The sequence below is a fragment of the Lolium perenne genome, chromosome 3, assembly GCF_019359855.2.
Source record: "Lolium perenne isolate Kyuss_39 chromosome 3, Kyuss_2.0, whole genome shotgun sequence".
Lineage (NCBI taxonomy): Eukaryota > Viridiplantae > Streptophyta > Magnoliopsida > Poales > Poaceae > Lolium > Lolium perenne.
The window spans coordinates 277,375,061-277,386,913 of record NC_067246.2 but is presented as its reverse complement, the minus strand read 5'-3'; positions in this window follow the sequence as shown (position 1 = coordinate 277,386,913).

Sequence of the window (11,853 nt, the reverse complement as noted above, 5' to 3'; positions counted from 1 at the left end):
ATGCCGAAGTGCCGCTGCTTTGTCTCATTGCTTTTGGTTTCGTAAATCCTAGTAAGGAAATATTCTCGGAATTGGACGAAATCAAAGCCCAGGGGCCTATTTTCTCACGAAGCTTCCGTAAGTCCGAAGGAGAGACGAAGAGGGGCCACGGAGGGGCCACACCATAGGCGGCGCGCCCCCTTGGCCGCGCCGTCAGTAGTGTGGGGCCCCCGTGCCGCCTCTTGACCTGCCCTTCCGCCTATAAAAAGTCTCCGTGACGAAACCCCCAAGATCGAGAACCACGATACGGAAAACCTTCCAGAGATGCCGCCGCCGATCCCATCTCGGGGATCCAGAGATCGCTCCGCACCCTCGCCGGAGAGGGGAATCATCTCCCCGGAGGACTCTACGCCGCCATGGTCGCCTCCGGTGTGATGTGTGAGTAGTCTACCCCCGGACTATGGGTCCATAGCAGTAGCTAGATGGTTGTCTTCTCCCCATTGTGCTATCATTGTCGGATCTTGTGAGCTGCCTAACATGATCAAGATCATCTATCTGTAATTCTATATGTTGCGTTTGTTGGGATCCGATGAATAGAGAATACTTGTTATGTTGATTATCAAAGTTATGCTATGTGTTGTTTATGATCTTGCATGCTCTCCGTTACTAGTAGATGCTCTGGCCAAGTAGATGCTTGTAACTCCAAGAGGGAGTACTTATGCTCGATAGTGGGTTCATGCCTCGCATTGACACCGGGACAAAGGATGTGAGAAAGTTCTAAGGTTGTGTTGTGCCGTTGCCACTAGGGATAAAACATTAGTGCTATGTTCAAGGATGTAGTCACTAGTTACATTACGCACCATACTTAATGCAATTGTCTGTTGTTTGCAACTTAATACCGGAGGGGGTTCTGATGATAACCTGAAGGTGGACTTTTTAGGCATAGATGCAGTTGGATGACGGTCTATGTACTTTGTCGTAATGCCCAATTAAATCTCACTATACTCATCATGATATGTATGTGCATGGTCATGCTCTCTTTATTTGTCAATTGCCCAACTGTAATTTATTCACCCAACATGTTGTTCGTCTTATGGGAGAGACACCTCTAGTGAACTGTGGACCCCGGTCCAATTCTCTTTACTGAAATACAATCTCTTCGCAATACTTGTTCTCTTGTTTTCTGCAAACAATCATCTTCCACACAATACGGTTAACTCTTTGTTACAGCAAGCCGGTGAGATTGACAACCTCACTGTTTCGTTGGGGCAAAGTACTTTGGTTGTGTTGTGCAGGTTCCACGTTGGCGCCGGAATCCCTGGTGTTGCGCCGCACTACATCCCGCCGCCATCAACCTTCAACGTGCTTCTTGGCTCCTCCTGGTTCGATAAACCTTGGTTTCTTTCTGAGGGAAAACTTGCTGCTGTGCGCATCATACCTTCCTCTTGGGGTTGCCCAACGAACGTGTGAAATACACGCCATCACTGCCCAGCACACTTGAGCTGTGTGCTCTCATATGCTGAAACTTGAGCCCTGGTGTGTGCTCAGGTTTGGTCTGCTGCTGCCCTTATCTTGTGCTGTCCCTGGTTTTGGACAAGCACAAGTGTGCTGTGACTTGGTTCTGTCCAAACTGAATATTGTGTCACTTGCTAACTGTCTAAACTGAATCTTGAGCTAACACTTATATTCTGGCTAGTGTTGGTGCTTTATTATTGCAGGTTTGTGAAGATGGACATGGCCAGAAGATCTTCTCCAAGCCATTTAGTCTAGGTTTTAGTTTAGGAATAAACTTGTAATCTGCATTTTCATTTCTGTTTCTTATTTATCAATTCTTGTATCAAGAATATTGTAAAGACTTTGTAATCTGTGTTGTTATCAATAAAGCCCAAGTTTTTTGTTTATGAGCTTGTGATTATGTGACATTTATATTCTGGAATAAATATTGTATTTGTGATTCACTTTGAAATTCAAAGTTGTTTGAATTCATAAGTTGTTTGAATTATGAATTCCATTTATATTGTTCAATGTTTATTGTTTAATGTATTGACACTTGTCAAATGAAATCAATTCCTCAAATCAACAAGATACAAAAGAGATCATGTCGAAATTTCCCTAACTCACAATGCCTAACCCTAAGTGCAAAATGAGAGAGAACCTCGATCCCTCTTAGGTTTAGTTGCAATAAGGCGCGAAAATTTCCCCCGTTTTGCGATGAAATGCACATCCCATTTCTAAATCTACCCTTCGTTGTTCCTATGTTCTGGGTTATTACAGCCTCTCCCCTTAACGAAACTTCGTCCTGAAGTTAAGATTGGTACCTGAACATCTCGGGGTAAGACTTCCTCAATTCTTCTTCCGTCTCCCAAGTTGCTTCTCGCTCAGGATGATGTTGCCATTGCACTTTACAATATTTGATTGCCCTGTTTCTTAACTTCTTCCATTGAACTTCTAAGATCTTTTTAGGCCTTTCTACATAAGTTAGGTCAGATTGCAATTCTATTTCTTCATATGTGATAGGATCATCCGGTGCCTTCAAACATTTTCTGAGTTGTGATACATGAAATACATTATGAACTTGACTTAATTGTGCCGGTAACTCCAACTCAAAAGCTGTTCCTCGATTCTGACTGAGTATCTTAAATGGTCCGATATATCGAGGGCTTAACTTTCCTTTCACTCCGAACCTCTTAAGTCCTTTCATTGGGCTAACCTTCAGATAAACCATGTCTCCCACTTTCGGTTCCCAATCTCTTCTTTTTAAGTCGGCGTAACTCTTCTGACGACTCTGAGCTATCTTGAGTCTATCTCGGATCACCTCGATGACGTCTTGTCTCTCCTTGATGTAGTCCGGTGTAAACTCCTTGTTTTCTCCGGTTTCAAACCAACAAATTGGTGATCTACACTTCCTTCCGCATGCTGCTTCGTACGGTGCCATCTCGAATGCTACTCGATAACTATTGTTATATGAGAACTCCGCTAAAGGTAAATGATCCTCCCATGAGCCTCCAAAGTTTAGAGCACAAGCTCTAAGCATGTCTTCTAGTATCTCGATTGGTTCTTTCGGTTTGTCCTCCGGTTTGTGGATGATATGTCAGATCAAATCCAACTTGGATCCCAAAGATTCTTGTAGTTGTTTCCAGAATGCTGATGTGAAAATCGAACCTCTATCTGAGACTATCTTCTTTGGTACTCCATGCTTACTCACAATTTCCTTTACATATATATCCACAAGCTTTTCCGCAGTATCTTTTGTGTTTACGGCTATGAAATGAGCACTCTTGGTAAGTCTGTCCACTATTACCCATATCATATCCTTCTTCTTACTAGTCATTGGTAAACCAAGAATAAAATCCATTCCTATTTCATCCCATTTCCATTCCTATCTCTAGTGGTTTGAGTAATCCCGCAGACTCGATGCTCTGCCTTCACTCGTTGACATGTATGACATTCCGAGACATATTGTGCTATTTCTCTTTTCATGTTGTTCCACCAACATCTCCTTCAAATCCATATACATCTTCGTACTTCCCGGTGTATGGAATAAGGGGTTTCATGTGCTTCTTTTAATATGATTGACTTCACTTCTGGATCATCTGGTACACAGATCCTTTTCTGGAAGTATAATGAATCAAAATCCCCTAGATGAAATTCCGATGGTCTTCCTTCGCCAATCCTTTTGATCTCCTCTTGAATGAACAAATCATCCGCTTGCTTTCGGATAATCTCATATTTCAAGTCTGAGTACATCTCATCCATAATCCTCATGGTTGCTATACTTCCTTTGACATCACCTTGAATAAACAAAATCTGAGCATCCTCTAACTCTTTCCGAAGTTCCTTTGGAATCTCCCATTCCGTAGGTTGATTCTCCGTACTCTTCCTACTTAAAGCATCTGCTACTACATTAGCTTTGCCTGGGGTATAGTTGATCTTAAGATCGTAATCCTTAATCAACTCTAGCCATCTCTTCTGCCTCATGTTTAATTCTTTCTGGGTGAAGAAATATTTCAAGCTTTTGTGATCGGTGTATAACTCACACTTGGATCCATATAGAAATTGTCTCCAACTCTTCAGAGCATACACAATCGCCGCTAACTCGAGATCATGTACCGGGTAGTTGTGTTCATGTGGTTTCAACTGTCTTGATCCATAAGCTATTACCTTCCGATCTTGCATAAGAACACATCCAAGTCCATTCTTGGAAGCATCACAATACACCGTATAATCCTTTCCAGGTTCAGAACCGCCAATACCGGTGTGGTTAACTTATCTTTGAGTGTTTGGAAGCTGGCTTCACACTCATCAGTCCACACAAATGGAGTATTTTTCTTGAGTAACTTGGTCATTGGTCCTGCAATCTTCGAAAATCCCTCTATGAATCTCCGATAGTAGCCTGCCATACCAAGAAATCCTCGTATCTCCTTAGCATTTTTGGGTGATTTCCATTCCAATACGGACTGAACCTTGCTTGGATTCACCGCTATGCCTTCTTTGGTTATAACATGTCCAAGAAATTCAACACTATCTAACCAAAATTTGCACTTGCTGAACTTTGCATATAGCTGATGTTCTCTCAAGGTTTGCAAAACTATCTTCAAATGCTTGGCATGTTCTTCTTTATCTTTGGAATAGATTAGAATATCATCTATGAATACTATCACAAACTTGTCCAAGTACTTCATGAATATCTTGTTCATCAAATTCATGAAAATTGCTGGTGCATTTGTTAGTCCAAATGGTACAACCAAGTATTCATGGTGTCCATACCTTGATACGAATGCTGTTTTTGGTACATCCTCCTTCTTGATCTTGATTTGATGGTATCCTGACCTTAAATCAATCTTCGAGAAGACTCCTGCTCCTTGAACTTGATCAAAAAGATCTTGAATTCTAGGTAAAGGATACTTGTTCTTGATAGTTACATTGTTCAAATTTCTGTAATCTCCACACATTCTCTTTCCTCCATCTCTTTTATCCACAAAAATAACTGGTGTACCCCATGGTGACACACTTTCTTGAATAAATCCCTTCTGTTCCAGTTCATCTATCTGAGCTTTAAGTTCCACTAACTCCTTTGGTCCCATCTTATATGGTGGTTGTGCTATTGGTGCTGTGCCTGGGATCAGATCGATTGTGAATTCAATCTCTCTATCGGGTGGCATTCCCGGTAGTTCCTTAGGAAATACATCCTTAAACTCATTCACTACAGGGATATCTTCAATTCTCACTTCCTTCAAGCTATTGAGTTCCAATCCGATCTCCAACTCACTGTACCTATCTCCTTGGAACACTATTCGACCTCCTATGGAGTTGCGAAGTGATACTGTTTTGTCTCCACAGTTAATCACCGCTCCATTTTCTGTCAACCAATCCATCCCTAAGATGACTGATATGTCCTTCATGGGTATGATGAATAGGTCCGCGAAATACACACAGTCGCATATGGTTAGGACTTGTGCTTCTTTCACGTGGGTTACTAAGATCGTTCCCCCCGCGGATAGGACAGTTATAGGGGTTTCTAACTTAGAACATCTAAGCCCGAATTTTTCCACAAATTTCAATGCAAGAAATGATGTGGTTGCTCCAAAGATCAAATAATACTTTGCCAGGATGAGTAAGAATGCTTAGCGTACCTAAGACTGTTTGATCTGACTCTTCCGCTTGTTCCAAAGATGTGCAATTCAGCTTCCCATAAGGCTTTCCCTTCTTGTTGTTGTAGTTATAGTTGCGGTTATTGTTGTTGTTGTTGTTGTTGTTGCGATTGTTGTTGTTGTTGTTGTTTCCACCTCGTCCTCCAGAGCTCTGTCCGCTCCAAGATGACTTGTTCGGACACTCCGGCTTGATGTGTCCTTCCTTCCCACAACCATAGCAGATGATTCTGGGTTTCTGACAATCCTTCTGCAAATGCCCTCTCAGGCCACAACTGTTGCAGATGATCTGGTTAATTGGGTTCTGACTCTGACCTCCCCGGTTGTATTGATTACCAGTAGTAGGTCTGTATCGAGGTTTGAAACTCCGATCAGGTAATGGTTTACTGATTGGGTACTTCCTTGGCTCTATACGAGCTCTCTTCATCCTGTCCTCCTGGACTTGCCTGTAGTCATCCTCGAAAGTGATTGCCGAGTCAATCGCTTCTGGAATTCGGCAGTCCGTGCCAACCTCAGTTGCATCTTCATGTATGGATTCATGCCTTTCATGAACCGCTTCTTCCGCTTCTCCTCTCAGATCCACATCCTCGTGTGCATACCTGGATAACCTATTGAAATCCCGAACATACCGCATGATTGGTGCAGATTCTCGCCTTAGTTCTTCAAACTCCCTCTTCTTTAGCTCCACCACGCTGTCCTAACATGAGCATCCCGAAACTTCTTCTTGAACTCCTCCCGTGTGAATACCTTATCCGAGGGTGTACTGCTACAAGGTTCTCCCACCATGATGTCGCCGGTCCCGACAATGATAAGTGGTGTATCTAATCTTCTCCTCATCGTTACAACCAACGGTCTTCAACTTCCGTTCCGTATCCATGAGCCAATCTTCAGCGTCCATTGGTTCTGGAGCTGATGTAAATGGTAGTGGTCTTGCATTTTGGAAGTCCGATAGTGTTACTCCCTTGCCTTCATTACCCCTATCATTGATGACATGGGTAAAGAAATCCTGCATATTCTTGCTCTGGCTTTCCTGGTAACGCCTCCTATCTTCCTCCATTGACCTCATATCTTTGTTGGAAGTCCGGGTGCAACATTGGATGTGGTGGTGGTGGTGCGTTTTCGCTCTAGCTGCCGCATCTGCCTCCTCTTTCTCTCTCGCTTCCCGCTCTCTGCGAGCCTCTTCAGTTTCTACTAATGCCATTTCCCCTAGTCCTGTAACAAAGAGCGATTACTCATAATTACACCATGCAAATGCTTTCTGAGCTCAACTCAATGCCCAGAACTAGTCACACAATGAAATCAAGAAGCAAATCCAAAACAAACATTTATTATGTATATACACCGTATAATACATAACACACTCACAAACTTATATTACATGTGGTACATATAAACCACTTATTTGGCTCAAAGCCCAAGCCAACGGGAATTTAAAATACGTTCTATTACAATACCACCTAGATTACTTTATTCTTCATTGGAGCCCTACTCCTCATCGTCTTCATTCGCCTCCGCGTACATCCGGGGTCCATCCGGCATAACGGTCTGTCCTCCGAAGACCGTCCTAATGAAAGTTCTTCCCGTAGGTATGTAGTCCGAATCGGACGAAGTGCCGAGACAGAGATCTGTCATGCCAAAGTAACTAGATAAAGACTCATACATATCCCCAAAGGAATACATCTCCTCTTCCCAGTCATCCATGGAGGATTCCTATTCACTTGACACCTCATCTTCTTCTTCTTCTTCTTCTTCTTTGTTCCAACTCTCACCTACGACGCATCGGGATGTTTTGGGTAATCCCATCTCCAAATCTAAAGAAATGGAGTTGGTGTCTTTCTCTTCTGCTCAAAGCTTTGGTTAACATTCGGTTAACCGCATCACTCTCATCTCCGTATCATATGGAATTGGCTCCTCCTCATCACCGAAAGGTTCCCCGAAACGCCAACCCGTCGAGTTCTCGATCGGCGACTCCGAGCAGCTTTATGTTCCATGAATGATCTCCCCATATCCAAAGATCATATGATGCTGACACGTGTGGATAGTGCGGAACAAAGTTAGGTGTAAGTGGATCTCTTGTAGGTAGATTTCTCTTGAACCACTGGTCACTCAAATCTACATCGCTATCTGGGTTAAAGAAGGGTGTAGTATGTTGTGGTTGTGCCCTCAAATCACGCATCCGAGTTTGGACTTTGTCAGGGTCCGTGAACTCAGCTAGCATGTGGTCAATCTCACCTCTCATCTTCATGTGTAAAAGGTACATCGTGGTCAATAAAGACTTACAACTATCCATGTCTTTGTCTTTGCGACTTCAGGACTTACATTGTGCTAACACCAAATGATTAAGAGTGGGATCCTCATCTTCCTCGGCATGAGGTATATGAGAAAATTCTGAACATAGGAGTTCTACTGACTTGTGCTGCCTTATCTCAAGGATTGCCTTGAATAGGCCCATATGGTAGGCTGTGGTGATAGTTTTGGCTTCTCCGTATGGCATTATACGACTCATCGCCAGCTTTTTCCGGTAGTTGGACCGATACTCGCACTTGGCTAGGATTTCTCCATCATAGTAAGTATACTTGATAACAGTATCCGTGGATCACAATGAAGTTCCTTCAAAGATCCCACACAGGAGAGCTGTTATTGGTCCATCATAATCACCGAGCCAACCCTCAACTTTCCTCAAAGTCCTCTTAGGAAAAGTGTTCGCCATTATGGCTGTATACAAAAACAGAATATTAGTGGTGATAATGTGTCATAATAGCTATAATAAAGAATTATCGCACTAAAATATATGGTTTTGCTATTCTCAAGTGAATAACCACCATATTTCTAGAGAATCCTTTACTATTTCTACTAGACTCCTACAGGTTTCTTCCCTATACTAGGTTTTTCCAACCTAAGGTCGCAACATTTGCTCTGATACCACCGCGGTGACCCAAAGATACCACCGCATGTTGTAGTATACAAGTCGTTGATATGATCTTTGTGAAGGGGCTTCCTCACAAGTTGCCATATCCCTCAGAGTGGTACAACAGAAACATTGCAGGTCATAACACTCCATACTTTATTACAAACATTGTCTTAACAAGTTGGTATTCTCATAGGTCCTATGGGAACAACCTAAGATATTACTTAAGTACGATTACAACTCATAACAAATATATAAAGAGCTCAACAACTTATTTAGGTAAATTCTACGTTGCTCGGCTCTAAGATACTAGGGTATGTCACTACTCCTCCACCTCCGTGTCATCTGGTCCGTAGACTATCCCATAGTCTACGCCTTCCACTCCGCCGGTAAGATCAAAGTTCATCGTAGACCAACTCGTAGCTTCCTCGGTGCTCCATCGTTGATAGCCTCCACTTCCGGATCACAGTCTAGCAAGGGTGTCGAAAGAAAGTGAGTACAGAGGTACTCAGCAAGTTCTAAAAGAATAAAAGGTGTTTGATGCACTAGCTACGACCATTGATCAGGAAATCGCAGGTCAATGCATGTTTTGAAAACATTTCTTCAAAAGGTTGTTTTTATTATGAAAACTATGCCCGTCAGTCTTCACAGGTTGACTAGAACTTCGTGGAGTTCCTTTCCTGCCGCGTTCGCAGTTCCCTTCCCGGAACAGGGAGTGACAGCCACAATTTGATACACTCTGCAGAGGTGCGTTACTTTTCCCACAAGAGATCTCACCCTTTTTGCCATCCGCAGGGACTTGCCCCCGTTCACACTTCCTTTGGTGTGAGGCCAGGTATAAAGATCCAAGCCCACGCCGCCTTCTCCGCGACTGCAAACCCACCCTTTTGTCCACCCGCACACCTCCAGTAGACTTTCCCCCGATAATACGGCTTTACTCATGGTGTACTTTGGACAATCCTTCATAGATCGGAAGAGATTAACATCACCAATGGATGGGGATTTAAAAGGATTTCCCAACCTATTGCGGCAAGAGCCTCCAAGACCCCACCGTCTCTCCGATCCGTTGGCGTGCAGAAGGGAAAAGATACAGCTGGCTTTCCCAGAGCCATTATAGATCTCATGGTCAACGCGATTTGTACGGCGCTAGAATCACTGGACGGCAGTGGTAATTAATCCTAGGGTGATATAACCCATTGCAATGGAACCTCCACCATATCAACACATACCATGGTTCCATTGCCAGCCACATAGTCATATTCATAGTTGGAAAATAACATTTCATTTACGATGCAGGAATGATAAGTATATAGCTTTGCATTAAAGTAGTAGAAAATAATCAAGTTGACATGAGCAAGGGTGAACTTGCCTCGTGGACTCGCGAGATAGTGCGCTTCAATGCGCTTGTTGGAACCTGGACCTCGGGTTCTCAGAGAAGCATCATTGTCCCAAGGACAATGTTATGAAAATCCAAATAATGCAATCATGGATGGATTATTTTATGTTGAATCCCTTTATCCCAATGAGTTATTACAATTTAGGGTTGTATTTAAGATTTATGTCTTTGACGGTAATTTACAATTAATTTAAAAGTATTAATCATTGTAATTCACACAAAGTACAACAATTTAAAGTAAAATGATTTTACTTGATAATTACCTTAGTCATTCCAAAAATAATTTGAAATTATAGAGTTATTTCTATATTTTTTGGAATAAAAAGGAATATAGGATTTTTCTGGGTAAAATCCCCCTTTTAAAAGAAATGACTTGGAATAATAGAATTTCATTTTGAAATATTTGAAAATAAGTATTTGAACTTATTTGAGATTTTTCCTTGAATTTTAATTACAAGGAAATAATAATTTTAAATTCCAAGTTATTATTTAAATTCTGAAAATTCATCATTTTGAATTTGTTTCATAAATTCCATTTCATATTTTATTCTTGTTAAGATTTATTTTTCATTCATAAATCCAATTTTTATTGGATTTTTAAAGTTGTTTATGATTTATTAAAATTTGGTAAAGTTTTGGTCTTTTATTAAATGTAAAAAGACCAAAATACCCCCTGGACTCATATTGGGCCCAGCCCAATAACTCAAACCCAGGGACGGCCCAAATAGGTCGTCTCTTTTGGGTTCGGTGGCCGAAGCGGCCCACCTCACTCACTCGCACTCGGCCCTCTCCTCACTCGATCTAACCCTAGCCTCTCGCGACCCCGTGGCGATGGCGTCGCCGCCATGGCCGCCGCCTGCTCCGGCCATCGCCGAAGTTTCTCCGCCGTAGCCACCTATCGATTCGGAATCGCCGCGAGCGCATCTATCGATCCGTCCGCGCCGTTTTTCTCTCGTCCTCTCTCGCGGATCGCCATCGATCTCGATCTCCGGCGACCGCCTCGGCGATTGTGAAGCTCCGACGAGCTCTCGCCCACGCCGTCGATGTGTGCGCCTCCGAGACCGACCTGGCGCGGTGCTGCCAGCAGCGCTCGTGCTGTCTCCGTCTTTGTCTTCTTGTGGTGGTGTTCGTCGGCGTAACGCCGTGACTTCCCCTGCTTTGCACCGCTATGGCCGCGCGGCACCGCCGCCATGCCATAGCTTCGCCTGTGCGCGGGTAAGGTCCTCTCGCTCCTCCTCCTACTCTTCTGTGCGCCTCCCTTGCCATCGTTCTTCTTCCTCCTCATACTCGATGCTCTCTGGTGGTCCCGTGATCATCTAGAGCCATGCCATGGCTGCAAGCTGCCCGTGTTTCGATTATTTGCAAGCTCATGGCCCATTTACCATTTCTTGGTACCGGCACATGATGCTTTGCTTGTCGTTCATGCTATGCTTGCTTTTCTCGCTACTCCTAGCATGCTCTCTACTTATCATGCTATGTCAGTGCTTGCTTATGGCTTGATATACCTCGCTGTTCATGCTTATGGGCTTGCTATGCTTATGGTTTATCATGCTTGCTTGTCTAGGTGTACTTGTGTTGCATCTCGTGACACTTGTGTGTGTGCCGAGGTGCTCGTGATATGATTCAAGATTTCTTATGCAAGCCAATGATCCATTGGATCATTTCTTGCTTGTTGGCTAATCTCTCTCGTAGCTTGGCTTGCTATGATTGGTTAATTTGATCAATTGATTGTCAGTGATTGTTTATCGGCTAACACTGTGGCTATATGATTCACTTATCTGGTGATGCCGATGCGCAAGCATCCCCGTGTCGTTGCTTACTTGTACTCGTTGCTTATTTCTAGCTATCTAGACTTGCTCTAGTGGCTATGAATTAAGTTGTATTGCTTAACAAGATGTCTTGTCATGCTTAGCATGGATCTG